Here is a 19103-nt window from a genome sequence, read left to right as displayed (position 1 = left end):
CAGCTATTGTAGTAAATAATTGGGAGCAGATTGCCGATGGTATCTCCTGGGATGGCTGGAAGCTGACAACATTGGTGCATGGTGTACAATGCTGTATGGCCTGAGATCTCAGCAAAAGTACCCTGGTGATTTGGTGGAGGAACCACTGCCAATTTCTTTTAAATCAAAATACAATCATAATAAATTATTTACAAGAATAAATCATGCAACGCCTTTCCATTCTTAACATTCATGGTCAATGCTTTCAATAATGTTTTATTATATGCCTGAGAACCAATAGGACTGTTGCCACTCACCTGGCCCTCTGGGGTGGTACACTACTACAATTATTGAGGAGTCTCCTCATCCAACCCAGTACCTCCCTCTTCAGTAATGGAAGAACCCTATACTGTGGTCCTTCCCCACCAAGCCCTTGTGATGGCTGCACAAGCTTCAGTGCATCCCTCAACATGTATTCCTGCAGCCTAGAACATGCCAGTTGGCAGCATTCCTCTATGGACATCTTAATGTGCTGCAGACCAAATGGGGTCTTTCATCAAGTTGATGATCTGCCAGCAGCACTTGATGTTCAGCTCTATGTGTATCCCTGAGAACATGCCATAGATCAGAGTCCTCTCTCATGCAGTGGCTTGGGATGAACCATGACACAGTCTCCTGATTATTTCTCCACATCCTTTTCGCAATGCTACAGTCAGCAAAGAGGTGAGCAACCATCTTGTTCCATTATGTCATCCTGTGGCTGGTGTACAATGAGAGTGATAGTCTGGGTATTCAAGAATGATCTGACTGGCACAGCCCCTCTCTTCCCCAGCTAGCGCAAAATACGAAATCCTACTGTCCCACCAACACCCAAGACCTGCCCAAAGTTGTTGTACGTGAAACAAACTTGCACAACCCTAATCTGAAACTTGCAGACCCTAATTGAAACACCCTCTTACAGTATCCTGGATTTATCCCTGATTGCGTTTTTACACTACTCTCTTGCACAATATTTTTCAGATTCATATTTATTTATCTATCACATTTACATGGAAAACACAGTAAATGCATTGGTTGTGTTAACAACTAGCATAACCTAGGGATGTGCTGGGGGCAGCCACAAGTGTCACCACACATTCCAGCACCAAAATAGTATGCCCACCACAATCAGCAGAACAACACAGATCAGGACAAAACCCAACATAACAAGCAACAAAACAACAGCAAAACAGATTCCTTTCCTCCCTCCCACCCACAAACATGGACAGTCTTCCAACTGTAGAGCAAGCTTCGAGCTTTCATTCTCCAGGCTTTGGCCATTGTGCTTCAACTTCTGGATGACCAATCAACCTTTGGGCTTTGACCTTTTCTATTGTCCCTGGACTAACCTTCGGTGGGACCACAAAATCCAGGTTTGAACTCCAGGTGCACTGATTGACCAGCCTTTCTGCTTCCTCATGCCTTCTGCTCTCACAAGCTTCTAGTTATTGGCCTTTGAGCACTGAGCAGAGGCCTTGACTGCAAATGTCTTGTTGTCACCTGTCCACTTTGCAGGTCTTCGAATGCAGAGTGGAGATCAGGTCTGTGGAAGTCCTTGGACACCCATCCACATCACTGTATTCACTTTTTTTTCATTGTCTTGTATATTTTATGTACAATTTCTGTGTAATTTGTATTCTTAGTGTTCGTTGAATCCATATACCTGTGATGCCATTTTGCAAGCAAGGTTTTCATTGTACCTGTACCTCACTGCATTTGTACATGATAATAAATTTGAACTTGACGTCTGCCCAGAAATAAGGGCAACAACCTCCTTTCTCGTGCTCCTTATGTGGTCTTTTCTACATTAGTGAGATCCGACGTAGATTGCGGGACTGCTTTATTGAGCATTTCACTCTGTTTGCTGCAAAGTGCAGGAACCTCTGGTGGCCTCCCATTTAAATTTTCATTCTGACATGGCTGTCCATGGCCTCTCTATTGCCACGATGAGGCCATCTTTGGGTTGGATAAACAACATCTCATATTCTGTCTGGGTAGCCTTCAACATTGATTCCATAGAACCATAGAACACTACAGCACAGTACAGGCCCTTCAGCCCTCCATGTTGTGCTGACCCAAATAATCCTTAAAAAAAGTACTAAACCCACACTACCCCATAACCCTCCATTTTTCTTTCATCCATGTGCCTGTCAAAGAGGCTCTTAAATACCTCTAATGTTTTAGCCTCCACCACCATTCCTGGCAAGTCATTCCAGGCACTCACAACCCTCTGTGTAAAAAACTTACCCCTGATGTCTCCCCTGAACTTCCCTCCCTTAATTTTGTATATATTCACTCTGGTGTTTGCTATTGGTGTCCTGGGAAACAGGTACTGGCTATCCACCCTATCTATGCCTCTCATAATCTTGTAGACCTCTATTAAGTCCCCTCTCATTCTTCTACGCTGTAAAGAGAAAAGTCCCAGCTCTGCTAACCTTGCTCAATTTGACTTGTTCTCCAAACCAGGCAACATCTTGCTAAATCTCCTCTGCACCCTCTCCATAGCTTACACATCCTTCCTATAATGAGGTGACCAGAATTGAACACAATAAGTGCAGTCTCACCAGAGATTTGTAGAGTTGCAACATGACCTCTCTACTCTTGATCTCAATCCCCCTGTTAATGAAGCCTAGCATCCCATAGGCCTTCTTAACTACCCTATCAACCTTTGCAGCTACCTTGAGGGATGTATGGACTTGAACCCCAAGGTCCCTTTGTTCATCCACACTCTTAAGTAACTGACCATTAATCCTGTACTCAGTCTTCTGGTTTGTCCTTCCAAAATGCATCACCTCACACTTGTCCGGATTGAACTCCATCTGCCATTTTTCTGCCCAACTCTGCAGCCTGTGTATATCCTCTTGTAACCTTCAACAACCTGCAGCTCCATCCACAACTCCTCCAATCTTCGTGTCATCCGCAAACTTACTCACCCATCCTTCCGCATCTACATCCAGGTCATTTATAAAAATCACAAATAGCAGGGGTCCCAGGACAGATCCCTGCGGCACTCCACTAGTCACCCACCTCCAGGCAGAATACTTTCCTTCCACAACTACCTTCTGATTTCTTCCTTTAAGCCAATTCCAACAACTTCTGGTAATTTCTCCTCCCTCCTCCTCCTCTCTTTTCCAATTACCTCCTGGTTCCCCTCTCACAGCTTCTCTTCTCCTCAGCTGTGTATCGCCTTCCTCTGGTTTCCCTCCTCCTCTTTTTCCCATGGCCCACTCTTCTCTCCTATCAGACTCCTCCTTCTTTAACCCTTTACCTTTTCCACCTATCACCTCCCAAATTCTCACTTCATCTGCCCTCGCGTACCTACCCATCATTCCCCCTCACCCTGTCCCATCTATCACCTGACAGCCTGTACTCATTCTCCTCCTCACACCTTGTTATTCTGGCTTCTTTCCCTTTCCGTTCCAGTCCCAATGAATTGTTTGAGCCTGAAGCATCAACTGTTTATTCCCTTCCATGGATGCTGCATAACCTACTCCAGTATTATATATGTGACTCCTCGCATCTTGGATCAGTACTGGTGATGGAACATTAACAACCTCCCCAGTGTAGTTGGCTACAGGAGTGGGGAGAATTGGGGATAAAAGGCCCTGGGTAATGTTGTCAGACTTCCAAAGAGAATCGGTGACAACAGTTTAACAGTAAACGACTGATAACTTTGAGATCGAGGCATGACTGCACAAGTGAGTGGATGTTAGCGAGGTAGACCAGAGGGAAGAGTTTAAAAGACAGCTTTGTAGAGCAGGTGACAGAGTAGAGGTAGAGAGAGTAGGAGGGCTTTAGCGATAAAGGGTCGACGTGAGGTACAGTACTTGTGTAGAGTAGGAATAGGAAGTATTTCTGTACGGTTGGTGTTCTTTAGTGGGTGTCCGATGTGGGACGTCTGGGAGACTTCCAGCCTCCCAGACAGCCACATCTATGCCAGGTGCATGGAGTTGCAGCTCCTTAGGGACTGGGTTGGGGAACTATAGCTGCAGCTCAATGAACTTGGTCTAGTCAAGGAAAATGAGGAGGTGATAGAGGGGAGCTATAAGGAAATAGTCACACTGGAGCCTCGGGAGACAGATAAGTGGGTAGCAGTCAAGAGAGGGAAGGGCAAGAGTTAGGTACCAATGAGTAGCCCTGTGGCTGTCCCCCTTAACAATAGGTACTCCTGTTTGAATACTGTTGGGAAGGGTGGCCCATCCTACCCAGGGGAAGCAATAGTGGCTGCACCTCTGGCACAGATCCTGGCCCTGTGGCTCAGAAGGGTAGAGAAAGGAAGAAGACAGCGCTAATAGGGGATTTTATAGTTAGGGGTCAGACAGGCGATTTCTGTAGATGCAGGTAAAAAACATGGATGGTAGTTTGCCTCCCAGGTGCCAGGGTCTGGGATGTTTCTGATCGCATCCACATATCCTGAAGATGGAAAGTGAACAGCCAGAGGTCGTGGTACATATTTGTAACAACAACAGAGGTAGAAAAGAAGAGCAGGTCCTGAAAACGACTACAGGGAGTTTGGAAGGAAGTTGAGAAGCAGGATTTCAAAGGTAGTAACCTCGGGATTACTGCCTGTGCCACGCAACAGTGAGTATAGGAATAGAGTGAGGTGGAGGATAAATGCGTGGCTAAGGGATTTGAGCAAGGGGCAGGGATTCAGATTTCTAGATCACTGGGAGCTCTTTTCGGCAGATGTGACCCGTGCAAAAAGGACGGGTTGCACTTGAATCCCAGGGGGACCAATATCCTGTCAGGGAGGTTTGCTAAGGCTACTGGGGAGAGTTTAAACTAGAACAGCTAGGGGGTGGGAACCAAACTGAAGAGACAGAGGAAGCAACAGCTGGCTCACAAATAGAGAAAACTTGGAGACTGCGGGAGAGATGGTAGGTAGGTGATAGGGAAGGGATGCAGTCAGACCAATGGTTTGAGATGTGTCTATTTTGATGCAAGAAGCATCATGAACAAACTGAATGAGCTTAGAGCATGGGTCAGTACTTGGGGCCATGATGTTCTGGCCATTACAGAGACTTGGATGGTGCAGGGGCAGGAATGGCTATTTCAAGTGCCAGGCTTTAGATATTTCAGAAAGGACAGTGAGGGAGCCAAAGGGGTGGGGGTGTGGCACTGTCGATCAGAGATAGTATCACGGCTGCAGAAAAGGAAGAAGTCATGAAGGGGTTGTCTACAGAGTCTCTGTGGGTGGAGGTTAGGAACAGGAAGGGGTAAATAACTCTACTGCGTGTTTTTTATAGACCTCCCAAAAGTAGCAGGGACATCGAGGAGCAGATAGGAAGACAGATTCTGGAAAGGTGTAATAATAACATGGTTGTCATGGTGGGAGATTTTAATTTCCCAAATATTGATTGGCATCTCCCTAGAGAAAGGGGTTTAGATGGGGTGGAGTTTGTTAGGTGTGTTCAGGAAGGTTTCTTATAACAATATGTAGATAAACCTACAAGAGGAGAGGCTGTACTCGATCTGGTATTGGGAAATGAACCTGGTCAGGTGTCAGATCTCTCAGTAGGAGAGCATTTTGGAGTTAGTGATCACAATTCTATCTCCTTTATTATAGCATTGGAGAGGGATAGGAACAGACAAGTTAGGGAAACATTTAATTGGAGTAAGGGGAACTATGAGGCTACCAGGCAGGAACTTGGAAGCATAAATTGGAAACAGATGTACTCAGGGAAACGTACAGAAGAAATATGGCAAATGTTCAGGGGATATTTGTGTGGGAGTCTGAGTAGGTATGTTCCAATGAGACATGAAAAGGATGGTAGGGTACAAGATCCATGGTGTACAAAGGCTGTTGTAAATCTAGTCAAGAATAAAAAAAGAGCTTACGAAACATTTAAAAAACTAGGTAATGATAGGAATCTAGAGAATTATAAGGCTAGCAGGAAGGAGCTTAAGAATGAAATTAGGACAGCCAGAAGGAGCCATGAGAAGGCCTTGGTGGACAGGATTAAGGAAAACCCCAAGGCATTCTACAAGTATGTGAAGAGCAAGAGGATAAGACGTAAGAGAATAGGACCAATCAAGTGTGACAATGGAACTGGAGGAAATGGCAGAGGTACTTAATGTATACTTTGCTTCAGTATTCACTATGGAAAAGGATCTTGGTGATTGTAGGGATGATTTGCAGTGGACTGAAAAGCTTGAGAATGTAGATATTAAGAAAGAGGATGTTCTGGACCTTTTGGAAAGCATCAAGTTGGTTAAGTCACCGGGACCAGACAGGATGTATCCCAGGCTACTGTAGGAAGCAAGGTAGGAAATTACTGAGCCTCTGGCAATGATCTTTGCATTAATGAGGAAGGGAGAGGTTCTGGAGGATTGGAGGGTTGCAGATGTTGTTCCCTTATTTAAGAAAGGGAATAGGGATTGCCCAGGAAATTATAGGCCAGTGAGTCTTACTTCAGTGGTTGGTAAGCTGATGGAGAAGATCCTGAGAGGCAGGATTTATGAACATTTAGAGAGGCATAATATGATTAGGAATAGTCAGCATGGCTTTGTGAAAGGCAGGTCGTACCTTACAAGCCTGATTGAATTTTTTGAGGATGTGACTAAGCACATTGATGAAGATAAAGCCGTAGATGTGTATATGGATTTTAGCAAGGCATTTGATAGGGTACCCCATGCAAGGCTTTTTGAGAAAGTAAGGAGGCATGGGATCCAAGGTGACATTGCTTTGTGGATGCAGAACTGGCTTGGCCACTGAAGGCAAAGCAGTGGTTGTAGACAGGTCAGATTCTGCATGGAGGCCAGTGACCAGGGATCTGTTCTGGGACCCCTACTCTTTGTGATTTTTATAAATGACCTGGATGAGAAAGTGAAGGGATGAGTTAGTAAATTTGCTGATGACACAAAGGTGGATGGTGTTGTGGATTGTGCGGAAGGCTGTCAGAGTTTACAGTGGGATGTTGATACAATGCAAAACTGGCCTGAGAAGTGGCAGATGGAGTTCAATTCAGTTAAGTGTGAGGTGGTTAATTTTGGTAGGTAAAATATGATGGCAGAATATAGTATTAATGGTAAGACTCTTGGCAGTGTGGAGGATCAGAGGGATCTGGGATCCAAGTCCATAGGACACTCAAAGCTTCCACGCAGGTTGTCTCTGTGGTTAAGAAGGCATACGGTGCATTGGCCTTCATCAATCGTGGGATGGATTTTAAGAATCGAGAGGTAATGTTGCAGCTCTATAGGACCCTGGTCAGATGCCACTTAGAGTACTGTGCTCAATTCTGGTCGCATCACTATAGGAAGGACGTGGAAACCATAGAAATGGTGCCGAGGAGATTTAGAAGGATGTTGCCTGGATTGGGGAGTATGCCATATGAGATTAGGTTGAGTGAACCCGGCCTTTTCTCCTTGGAGCGACAGAGGATGAGAGGTGACTTGAAAGAGGTTTACAAGATAATGAGAGGCATTGATCATGTGGATAGTCAGAGGCTTTTTCCCAGGGCTGAAATGGCTAGAACGAGAGGGCATAGTTTTAAGGTGCTTGGAAGTAGGTAGAGAGGAGATGTCAGGGGGAAGTTTTTTTATGCAGAGAGTGGTGAGTACATGGAATGGGCTGCTGGCGACAGCGGTGGAGGTGGATACGATAGGGACTTTTAAGAGTCTCCTGGATGGGTACATGGTGCTTAGAAAAATAGAAGGTTATGGTAACCATAGGTAATTTCTAAAGTAAGTACATGTTCGGCACAGCAATGTGGGCCGAAGGGGTTTTCTATGTAGCAGACAGTGGATGCTGGAATCCAGAGCACAAACAGGATGCTGGAGGAACTCTGCAGGTGAGGCAGCATCTGTAGAGACAAGTGGGCAGTTGACAGTTTGGGTTGAGACTCTTCACCTGGTCTGAAAGATAAAGAGGATGTCAGGGAACTCTCATTCTATTCCTTCCCCTCATCTGTTTATACTAGCTGTTTCACCTCTATGTTTCAGCAGAGATAGAAGGTTCTCATCCAGAACACTGACTGTCCATTTCCCTCCATAGGTGCTGCCTGACCTACTGAGATATCCCAGCATTTTATTTGTGACTGAAAACATTATTTTCTCTCTCAGATGCCTCCTGACCTACTGAGCTTGATCCAGCACTTTATGTTTTTAGAACATAGAACGGGACCCAATACGGCCCCTTGGCCTATAATATTGTGCCGACCCTTTAACCTGCTCTGAGATCTATTTATCCCATCTCTCCCAAACACAGTATCCCTCCATTTTCTATCTTTCTATGTGCCTATCTAAGAATTTCTTAAATATCCCTAATATATCTACCTCTATCAGCACACCTGGCAGGGATCTCAATGCACCCACATGAATGTGTAAAAAACTTATCTCTAACATCTCCCCTATACATTACTCCAATCAACTTAAAATTATTCCTCTTTGTATTACCCATTTCAATCCTGGGGAAGGGCCTCCAGGTATCCATTCAATCTTATAATTTTATATATCTCTGTCAAGTCACCTCTCATCTTCCTGCAAAGAGAAAATTCCTAGCTCACTCACCCTATCCTCATGAAACTGTCTAATCTGCAACTTTGGAGCTTGTGTTTCTGTCCATTCCTTCCCCATTGACCTCCTCTGAGCATTGCCAACCCTCATACCCTTGCTGCAAGTCCATTCTGCCGACAGTCTACCAACTCTCTCCATTTGCGTCTTCTCTCTTCATCTCTTGCCGACAAAAGACCACAAATCCCTTCTCTCAGACCCACAAGAAAGAAACAACGTGCCTCTCATTGGATGGCACACATTCCAAAGCCCCCATTATCTCTAATCACAACCCAAACAATGCTGCTACAGAGAAACCATTATATTAGCAGTGAAATATTAAAGAGAGGCCATGACATTAGCAGTGAAACCTTACAGCGTGTTACACTCAGAAGACATGCTCTCTAATCCAGGCAACATCCTGGTAAATCTCCCCATAACCTCTCTAAAGCATCCATACAAAATAAAGCTTTTTATGTTGAATTTTTTTTTGGTAATTGATTGGGAGCGATTGATTCGTTTTTACCAAATGATTGACATTAGGTGATTGGCAGCAATGAAGTGAGACTCATTGGTGGAAACTAATTGGTAAGAAGTTCCCTTTGGTTCAGATAAATTATTTTATAGCAACTATTTCATCCTTAAGGGTTTCATTTCTCCTTTGTCCTTTAAAGCTTTTCATAACTTTTGTTGTGTTTCTCTATTTTCTTGTAAATACCAGCGGGAAAATTGAATCTCAGGGTGGTAGTAGTAGGATCACTTGAGTCGAGTATGAAGTTCTCCCAAGGGGTTTTTTCCTTAATGGAGAACACCTGTACAAGACTTTGTTTAACATGGGGATGCTGATGCATGGGCATCTACCACACAATGGCATGGAATGCAGGTCAACTGGGGACACTTAACTGCTGCAGCATTCCTCTGCCTTCACTGCTGATGTGATATATCATCATCTTCCACCAGCTCCACTGGAGATCTTGGTTGGATTGCTCTTTGTATGGATCCTCCTCTTTGACCTATGCCATAGGTGACCCCACTAGAACCTAAGCTCCAGAGCGCATCGCTCTTGGGATCTCACAAACTCACAAGCCAAGGTGTCGATCCTCAAAGAAGACATATGGATACTTTGATAATAAATTTACTTTAAACTTTGACATTGTAGGAAGTCATTCTACAAAATCAGGTACCATTCTTTCAATCTGGTATGTGTTTCTATTGTTACGAACCCCGTAACTGGGTCACTTACCAGCAAAGATAGAGAGGTCGGTTGAAGTCTGATGGTACTATTTTAACAGTATTTATTGATAAAAATACACAAAATAATATCAATGCAAACATACAGATAATATACATCGTCAATACTAAATCTAAAGGTGCGGGTATAATAATAATCAATAAGAAATAGCTCTATCGTTGTCTAGGGGATAATGTATTGTCCAATGGAAATATAGAAGTCACTGTTAGTTCATTCAAGCTGCAGCATTTTGGTTTGAGAGAAAGATGGGTTAAAACTTGCCCAGTCCTTTTATGATGTCAACCCTTCGAGAGTCGTTGGGAGTTGGTTTCCCCGTTGTTAGCTAAAAACCGTTCTTCTGTGGTAAAAGCCACCGGTTCTGGGGCAAATGGAACCGAACGCATGTGGCCTCCTCCCATTGGCTTCCACTATTACGGGATCACTAGCGTTTCTTCTGGTGCGTCTGAGGGGCTGTTCCCACAGACCCCTCTTTTATCCTGACTCACAGGGTCTCAGATGTCAATCAGGTTGGGGTGATGCAATCCCTCCCTCAACCAGCCCACTTTGCCTGAGGGCTTCTACGTAGCACAGTATTGTAATACACGTCCGTCTCCAAGAGACAATGGCCATTTCCCGTAGCTTTTATTCGCCGGGGGGCGGGGGGGGGGGTTCAAGACATTCCGCATGTCTCTCTCTCATTTCCTGGGTCTCCTGACCCAAATCAATAGCGATCCTGTGATTCTCACAAAGGAGGGGGCTACCCCACACCCTTCGGCCCCTCAGAGCTGTGGTACATTTATAACACTATTATATCCTCTACAATGAAATAGAGATGACTTGAATATGAAGATTATAAGTATGAATTGTTTTTGATAAAGCTGTAATAGTTTGCATTTGTTGTTTTTACTGCTGGTAAGTACAAATTGTTTTCTTTAAAATGGACTCCAATGTTTTTCCTGCTGCAGAGGTTAAGCTAACAGTCCTGGAATTTCTAAGATCATGCTTTTGACCTTCTGGAACAGGATTAGTTGTTTTTCCAGTCGCTGGTTGCTGGTCCCACATGTAATGAGCTGTGAAGCACTTCATTCACAACTCCTCCTAGTCTTCTTTCAATTCCTTCAGTGCTACTGGAGGTCTTCCATCTGGTGTTCATCTTTGTTTTGTTTTGTGATTACTGGGTGTGTGCTACCAAGTGATATTATTTTCAGTTTGATCTCCAATTTATTTGGCATCTGGGAAGGAAAATGGATCATTTACCATCATGTAAACAGTTGCAGGGGAATAAAACCGTTTTATACCTCCAGCATTTCAAATGCCTTAACTTCAGCATTGTTAACTTATTCTGTAATGTCCATAACTCCACTAAATACAACTTAGTAGACATTACAATAGAGTGAATGTGGAAAGGGTGTTTCCTATAGTAGGGGAGCCAAGGACAAGAGGGCACAGTCTCAGAACAGAGATGAGGAGGAATATCTTTAGCCCAAGGTCAGTGAATCTGTTGAATTCATTGCCACAGAAGGGTGTGGAGGCCAAGTCATTGAGTATATTTAAATCAAAGGTTGAAAGGTTCTTGATTAGTCAGGATGGCACCTACTTCAAGGTTGGGATTGAGCCAGGGCTGCTGGAGTTGTGTGGGCTTGTTTGCTGAGACATTGGTGAGAGATCATAAGACAGCAGAGCTCCCATATTTACTCCCTATTGTTCTGGTTGTTAAAACAATTTTCCTGCCTCTGTAACTTCCATGGTGGCAATTTCTGGCATCTTCAAACTTCTCACAATGCAACAGTTGGCCAGCACTTCCACAAGGTGACTATTTGAACACTTTCCTAGTGTGCCCCCATAAATACAGCAAGAACCCCAGAGCATCAGTCTCACATCCCTGTACACACCAGGTACTTAGAAGGGAAGTTTATGAGCTCCATGGTACACTAATGCTGAATACACTCAGCTCAGATTCCTCTTTGTGCCATTTCAGTAGAGATTAAGATCAGGACCTAGAGCAAGTAAGAGAACTGCTGCTGAATTTCAATCACTGTCTTGCAGCTAGCAAGGCACCCTATCTACCAAGTTGTACACATTGTGTGCACACATTGCTCATTGAGCAACCCTAACCCAGCAAACTACCCACCCTGCCAACTGCTTTTTCCAAAAGCTCCCTGCTGGAAAGCACAACAGGGCTATTAAAACAAAAACCACACCGTTTTAAAAGTTCTTTCACACTGGCAGTCAATCTGATTCTAGTTAGTCCCTGCACCCCTCTCTATTATCCCCATCACTGCACTGTAAAACACTTTAAACCACTTTTTTAATGCTATGTACATAATAAATACTTGCAGGGATTTATGTATTTATGTACAATTTAATGTATATCCATACATTAAAATTTACCTTTATTTTTGTATGATTCTTTATTCTTTATAATTGTTAAATGTTTTTTCGCCGCATGTCATGCCAACACACCACAGCAAATTCTTATCTATGTAAATTTTTTATGATGAGAAATGTTGATCCTTGATCCTTGAAAATTACAATAGTATATAATGTTTGACATTCAAATTTGATATATATCATTGCTTGCAAATTAGGTCGATGGTAGTGAATTATTATCAATCACTTATAGCTCAGCATTATTCAATGTCAAGTGATATTAAAAGATATTAGAATATAAAATATTGCAAACAAAATTAAGCCTCAATATCCATCATTTTTTTCCTCTAAATAAGCAGTTGAAGTGACATTGAATGTTTCTCCATACGTACACAGTATCACTCTATATTTTATTGCACTTACATATTTTGTGTGGATGTGGAGTGGTTTTGGCTTCTTATCAATATAAACTGTGGTTATAATCCCTAAATAAATTGAATAAACAGCATGACACCATCTTTGGAAGAAATGCTGTGGAAACACAATTTGAATTTTTATGGCAACTTCACTGCAGAAAAATGTCCCAAGGTGCTTCAAAGAGGCATGGGGAAAGCAAATCCAGCCAAATACATTATTAAGAGAAATGGCTAACTGCTTGAGTTTGTAAAGGAAAAGAAGGGGGTAAGAAGACTAATGAATTATCAATCTTAAAACCAGTTCCACAGGATATTGTATAACTAAACATGGAAACTAATTTTTACTTTTCTGTTTTAGCCTTTCCTTGATCGTCTCTTGTCTACTTCAGAAATTAACTGGGATATTGTGATTGTACCAAGTGAATGCTGAATATGAACTTAAACTGAACTCTCACTAAATGGAAGCAAGTCAGAAACTTTCACCCTCCTGAATAACACGCTAAAACATGAAATATGATCTGCAACCTAGTGCTGCTGTGTGAATTATATTGTAGACATTCAACCTGTTATTACCTCATTCTTTCCCCCTGTTTCTTTAAAGTATTATTATCTGTATTAAATGAGTGTTAAAAATACTTTAAATCTTTAACAATAAGATAGCAAACAAGTTAGCAGTGGTGTAAGGGAACTAAAATTAAATAGAGCAGAGATATTAATGAAAAGTGGTCATGAAGAAAATAAGATTGAACATACAGTACATTCATTTTCAGAATCTTATTATTCCACCCTGGAGGTTTAAACAACAGATTATGATACATAAATTGTCCTTATTATAACTTTAGAAGAAAATCAATTTCAGAGTAATGATTAAGCTCTAAGTAATATCTAAGGTCAGAATGTATATTTTGATAATAAATTTACTTTGAATTTGATACAGTGAAAAACTTGTCTTGAATATTGCTCCTTTGGATCAATTTGCAGCAACAGTGCATTGAGGTGGTACAAGGTTAAAAAATTACAGAATGCAGAATAAAGTGATATAGTTACAGAGAACATTCAGTGCAGGCAGAGAATAAGGCACAAGATCATAGCAAGGTAGATTATGAAGTCAAGAGTCCATCTCATTGTACCAGGGATCCTATTAATGGTCTTATAACAGTGGGTTAGAAGCTGCCCTTGAACTTGGTGGTACATGCTTTCAGGCTTTTGATCTTCTGCCCAATCAAAGAGGGGAGAAGAGAGAATATCTTGGGTGGGTGGAGTATTTAATCATACTGACTGCTCTACCAAGGCAGAAAGAAGTATAGACAGAGTCCATGCTACCAGGTTAGTTTCTGTGTACTGAGATGTGTCTACAACTCCCTACAGTTGTTTGCAGAGCAGTTGCCATATAAAGTCATGGTGCATCCAGGTAGTCTATGATGCATTTTCTATGATAAAAATTAGTTGAGGTCAACAGGAACATGCCAACTTTAGAATTCTGAATATACCAAATCCAACTCTGTGGAAATTACTTTGTATTCTCCATTGAACCCTATTATAACAGTGGTGCAACAGAATCCACTGAGTAACTTTTCCTTACACATTGAGCAAATATCTCCATAACTCATGATGCAATACTGCACCCAGTGTGTGGAATGCTGTGTCTCCCCAACAGATTACATAGTTTTCCATGAGTAATGGACCTTTAAAAGGTAGAGGGGGTGTACCTCAATAATACTCCAACAACACCCACAAAATGCTGGTGGAACACAGAATCTATAGGAAGAAGTACTGTCGACGTTTCGGGCCGAGACCCTTTGTCAGGACTAACTGAAAGGAGAGGTACTAAGAGATTTGAAAGTAGTGGGGGGAGGAGGAAATGCGAAATGATAGGAGAAGACCAGAGGGGATGGGATGAAGCTAAGAGCTGTAAAGGTGATTAGCGAAAGTGATACAAAGCTGGAGAAGGGAAAGGATCATGGGATGGGAGGCCTCGGGAGAAAGAAACGGGGAGGGGGGAGCACCAGAGGGATGGAGAACAGGCAGGGTGATGGACAGAGAGAGAGAGAAAAATACAACCTAACCAAAGAGGAAAATTTAGGAAATGTATTCTTTAATTTCCTGATTTTCAATAGTTTATTTAACTCCCATCAATTTACCTTACTATAACATTGAGTTATAACATTGGACCACAAGACGACCATAAGTCATAGGAGCAGAATTAGGCCATTCAGCCCATCAAGAATGTGCTACATTCAATCATGGCTGATTTATCTTAATTCCCATTCCCTGGTCTTCTCCCCTTAAGTCTATGATGCCCTTACTAATCAAGAACCTTTCAACCTCTGCTCTAAATATACCTGATGTCTCGGCCTCCACAGCAGTGTGCAGAATGGAAGAGCCAACATTTCAGGCTGAGACCCTTCATTTGGAGATCCTTCAGCATCTTGTGTGTGTTGCTCAAGATTTCCAACATCCACATAATCTTTTGAGTCACAGTAAATAAAATAGTCATCTTACATTAGTACAGCTCCGTGGGACATTAATTTTATAAGGATTGGATTCAACAACATGAGAAGGGCAAAATTGGTAAAAAAAAAAGGGATGGGAAATCCTTTGCAACAATTAGCCATTAGACATAGGAGCAGAATTAGACCATTCCAAGATGGCTGATTTATTGTCCCTCTCAACCTCATTTTCCTGCCTTTTCCCTGTAACTTTTGATGCCCATTTTTCCAGTTTTCTCAGCATTATTTATTTTTTATTTGCACAGTGTGTATTTGCCAATCTTATGTATAGTTATTTTTTCATAAATACAATTATATTTCTTTCTTTTCCTGTATATGATTGCAAGAAAATGAATTTCAAGGTAGCATATGATAAGATATATGCAACACTGGATAATGCTCATGAGCTTCGACCTCCACATCTGGATAAGGTTATTGGATATAGTATATTTTGCAGCACGGAGTGGTTTAGCCAGAAGCTGCATGTATTAAAATGGATGACAGTACAGTCAGTACAGTTATCATAGGCCCTGAGATGAGTTTAAGATAGTTTCTGAAAAGCATGGACAATGTAGTGACTGTTCTTCTATGGTGTGCAGCTGTTCCTTAGTTTTAATTACATGATTTTGAATTAAATATAGATGGTAATTTTTTTGTTTTTCAAAAGATAATTCCAATACATTATCCATATTGGAACTTTTTTATAGGACTGTCTGTTTTGTTGACAATCAGGGTCTTGGTATCTTGTAGATCTTTAATCAGTTTCCTGTCTTTACTGGTGCAGGTAAAATAGACTAAATGCTCTGTTTACTAGTGCAATGTTCTACAATTCTTCAGCTTCATTACTCTCCCCCTTTACCAGAGAATATTCTAGAACCCACGCAGCAAACTGCTGTGTGAGTGGCGGTGCTTCCCAATTTTGACGAGAATGTTGTGCATCAGTTTTCACACAAATAAAATACCAAATGATTATTTAATTGTGGAACATATACAAGATATTTGACCTCTAAAGATAAAGATTGGTTTTATTTGTCACATGTACACGGAAGCATACAATGAAATGTGTCGTTTGCATCAACGAACAGCACAGCACGGGCGGGGCGGGGATGGAACTGGAGGCAGCCTGCAACTGTCACCGCGCTTCTGGCGTTAACATGGCATGCCCACAAACTTTACCGTCTTTGGGGTGGGGTGGGGTGGGGGGGAACCGGAGCATTCAAAATCCACGAGGGAAACGTACAAATTCCTTATAGACAGCAGCGGGATCACAGTCTGTCGGTACTAACTGCTCTGATGCAGTGTCGCCCTCGTCATTTACCTTTCACCCTACTGTCTGCGTTGACTTTCTCTGCAACACTTTATTCTGTAGTCGGTTATTGTTCCCCCTTGTAACAACTCAATGCACTGCTGTAACGAGAAGATCTGTGTGGACGGCAAGCGAAACAAAGTCATATATGCGACAATAATAAATCAATTTACAGGAGATGGAGAGGGATGAAGTAAGGAAGGTGTAGCAGGATGAGTAACACGGACAAGACGAAACAAGACACTCGGCTGACTGCGACAACGTTGAACAGTGTAGACATGTAAACAGCATATTATGGAGTAACCTAAAGGAGGCACCATAAGTTGAACATAGAACATTACACATGGTATTGCCGCCCATTTAACCTACTTTAAAATCAATCTAACTCTTCCCTGCCACATAGCCCTCAAGTTTTCAACCATCTACGTGCCTATGTAAGATTTTCTTAAATGCACCTAACATATCTGCCTCTACCACCGTCCTTGGCAAGGCTTTCCACGCACCCACCACACTGCTTAAAAAACCTACCTTCGTCATCCCCCCCCCCCCATACTTTCCTCCAACTACCCTAAAATTATGCCCTCTCATATTAGTGGCAATGTGGATCTCTTTACTTCAGGGGGTATTTGTAGCGAATTGTAAGATGCTTTGCAGAGGAGCTGGAGACATTTGAAGAAATCAGTTTACTCTGCCTGGATCGGATGGAGACGAATGGGTCGGCTTTTTGAGTAGCGTAAGCACAGAAACGGACAGTCAGGAATAATGCCTTGCTAGTTCCAACCTGGAACATGACCAGTTCATCGGACATGTAGGAAAAATGATGCAGATAAATATATTAAACAATCGAATTGTTTTACTTCCTTGATAGTTAACTCAAGTTATTTAGATAGTTGACTGATTCCATTCTCTTTGTTTTGGAGATAGTGTTATATCTCAGACTCGCGAGCAGTCTGCGTAACTGGGCATTTCGTTACCTGAGCGTTTTTTGTTGTATTTGGTTACTTACTCTGATGTGTTTGTCGGTACTCAATATTTAGAAATAGGCCCTACAATTAATAATCTGTAACTAACAATTCAGACTAAAGTTAAGCGACATGTGTGTAACCAGCAATATTGGACGGGACCGCGAACGTCAATACAAAGTCGCTGAATGTGTATTTATACACAGACGTGTAAATCCTTGTCTGATAGGTAAATGAAGAAGTTAAATAAATATAACAGAGTGAACTCAAAGCCGGTAACGCAGCCGAACTTAATGAGTCGGTCACAAAACAACCCTGGTGTTTAACAGGTGGAATCGATCAGAATCAAAATCAGGTGAGTTATCACTGACATGCAGTACGTCTTGAAATATGTTGCTTAGCGGCAGCAGGACTGTGCAAGAATAAAAAATCACTAAGTTACAAAAATTGGAATAAATAGTGCAACTAAAACACCAAAGGGCGTTCAGTACAACAACGTTGGTCATGCAATCATTTCGAACACAGCAGCAGTGCATAAATCCTCCCTCATTACCAAAGATATGGCCGATGTCATTACCTGCCTGTTCTTCGGTAGTCTCCGCTTTGTTTTGAAGCCGTCGTAGAAGGAAAGTGGTAATTTCATTAAATTCACCTAGCCGCTTCCAGGCCTGGAACTCCTATTTTGGGAACCCCGATCCCATGAAACTAAACCCGTATCTGCAGTGGCAGTGTGAAGGCAGAAAACGCCCACATCTGTCGGCGGGACCATGATTCAAGCCAATGTTTTATAACAACCTCCGAAAGCATGCTATTCCTTCGAACACGTACCCAGTAGGTTTACTCTAGTTCTTTACATTGCTGTTCGATACCCCAGGGGCCAAAAGTAATTTCTCCACAAGTGTAAATCACTGCGTTGCGTTTCCCTGTCCATACTCTGTCTCGAGTAGTTATCAGAATCAAAGTGTGATTGTGTCAAGCAAGTTCCAAATATTAAAAAAATATCGTTGGGATGATCAGAACAATGATAATTGTTTAGTTGACATGAAATCTGTTTTGCGGCAGCAGGCAAAGCAAATTACTGTAGCTTACAAATATAAATAAATCGTCCATAAAGGAGAATATCAAGGTAGTTAGTGTTCAGGGTTCATGGATACATCGACATACCAGCTGGATGGCTAGATTAAGCGTTACTTGTTTTTAATATCTTTTACCTGTTTTTCTTGCCTGGACGCGATCTCACTTAACCGCTGGATGTGTTTTAATTGCGGACTTTTAAAGAGAGGCTTCGAAATCACTTTAGAAATTAATTCAAGTTGACTTGAACCGAGTTTGGTACGGTTGAAGCCTCGGGTGTTTGGTGATTGTGAAAAGAAAACCGAGCTGTCGTTGTAGACTATCGCTCAATTGGAACAAAAAAGTATGCAGATGTTTATATTTAACTTTGGACAATCTACGCTGTATACTCGAGGAAAAGAAAACAAACCATCGTTCAATAAGAGTTAAATGAGTAATTATAATTAACAGTGAAAAGGAGGTCAGGGTAGACTAAATTCGAGACTTTTCGCTGCTGCCGTCGGGAAGGAACTACAGTAACCTTGGGTCCCACAGCACCAAGTTCAGAAACAGTTATTACCCTCCAACCATTAGGCTCCTGAATCAACTTCACTCAACTCTACACTGAACTGATTCTAACCTATGGAGTCATTTACAATGACTGTACAACCTATGTTCGCAGCATTATTAATTATTATTATTATTATTATTATTATTCTGTTTTATTATTTTTTGTATGTGTATAATTCTTTTGCACATTGTTTACCC

General features: G+C 42.0%; 1 long non-coding RNA gene across 2 annotated transcripts; it reads right to left on the bottom strand.

The window, feature by feature from the left end:
* Positions 1-8050: 8050 nt before the first annotated feature.
* On the bottom strand, positions 8051-19082 carry LOC132406348 (uncharacterized). 2 transcript variants are annotated; one of them, XR_009516139.1, is made up of 3 exons: positions 18494-19082; positions 16333-16436; positions 8051-10971 (listed from the first exon to the last, which is right to left on the bottom strand). It is a non-coding gene; the product is annotated as an uncharacterized LOC132406348 (long non-coding RNA). The 2 variants fall into 2 exon arrangements; XR_009516140.1 differs by lacking the exon at positions 18494-19082 and adding an exon at positions 17860-18485.
* Positions 19083-19103: the final 21 nt, after the last annotated feature.

The sequence above is a fragment of the Hypanus sabinus genome, chromosome 16 (genome assembly GCF_030144855.1).
Source record: "Hypanus sabinus isolate sHypSab1 chromosome 16, sHypSab1.hap1, whole genome shotgun sequence".
Lineage (NCBI taxonomy): Eukaryota > Metazoa > Chordata > Chondrichthyes > Myliobatiformes > Dasyatidae > Hypanus > Hypanus sabinus.
The sequence above is the reverse complement of the archived record's forward strand: the minus strand, read 5'-3'. Positions and strand labels throughout refer to the sequence as shown.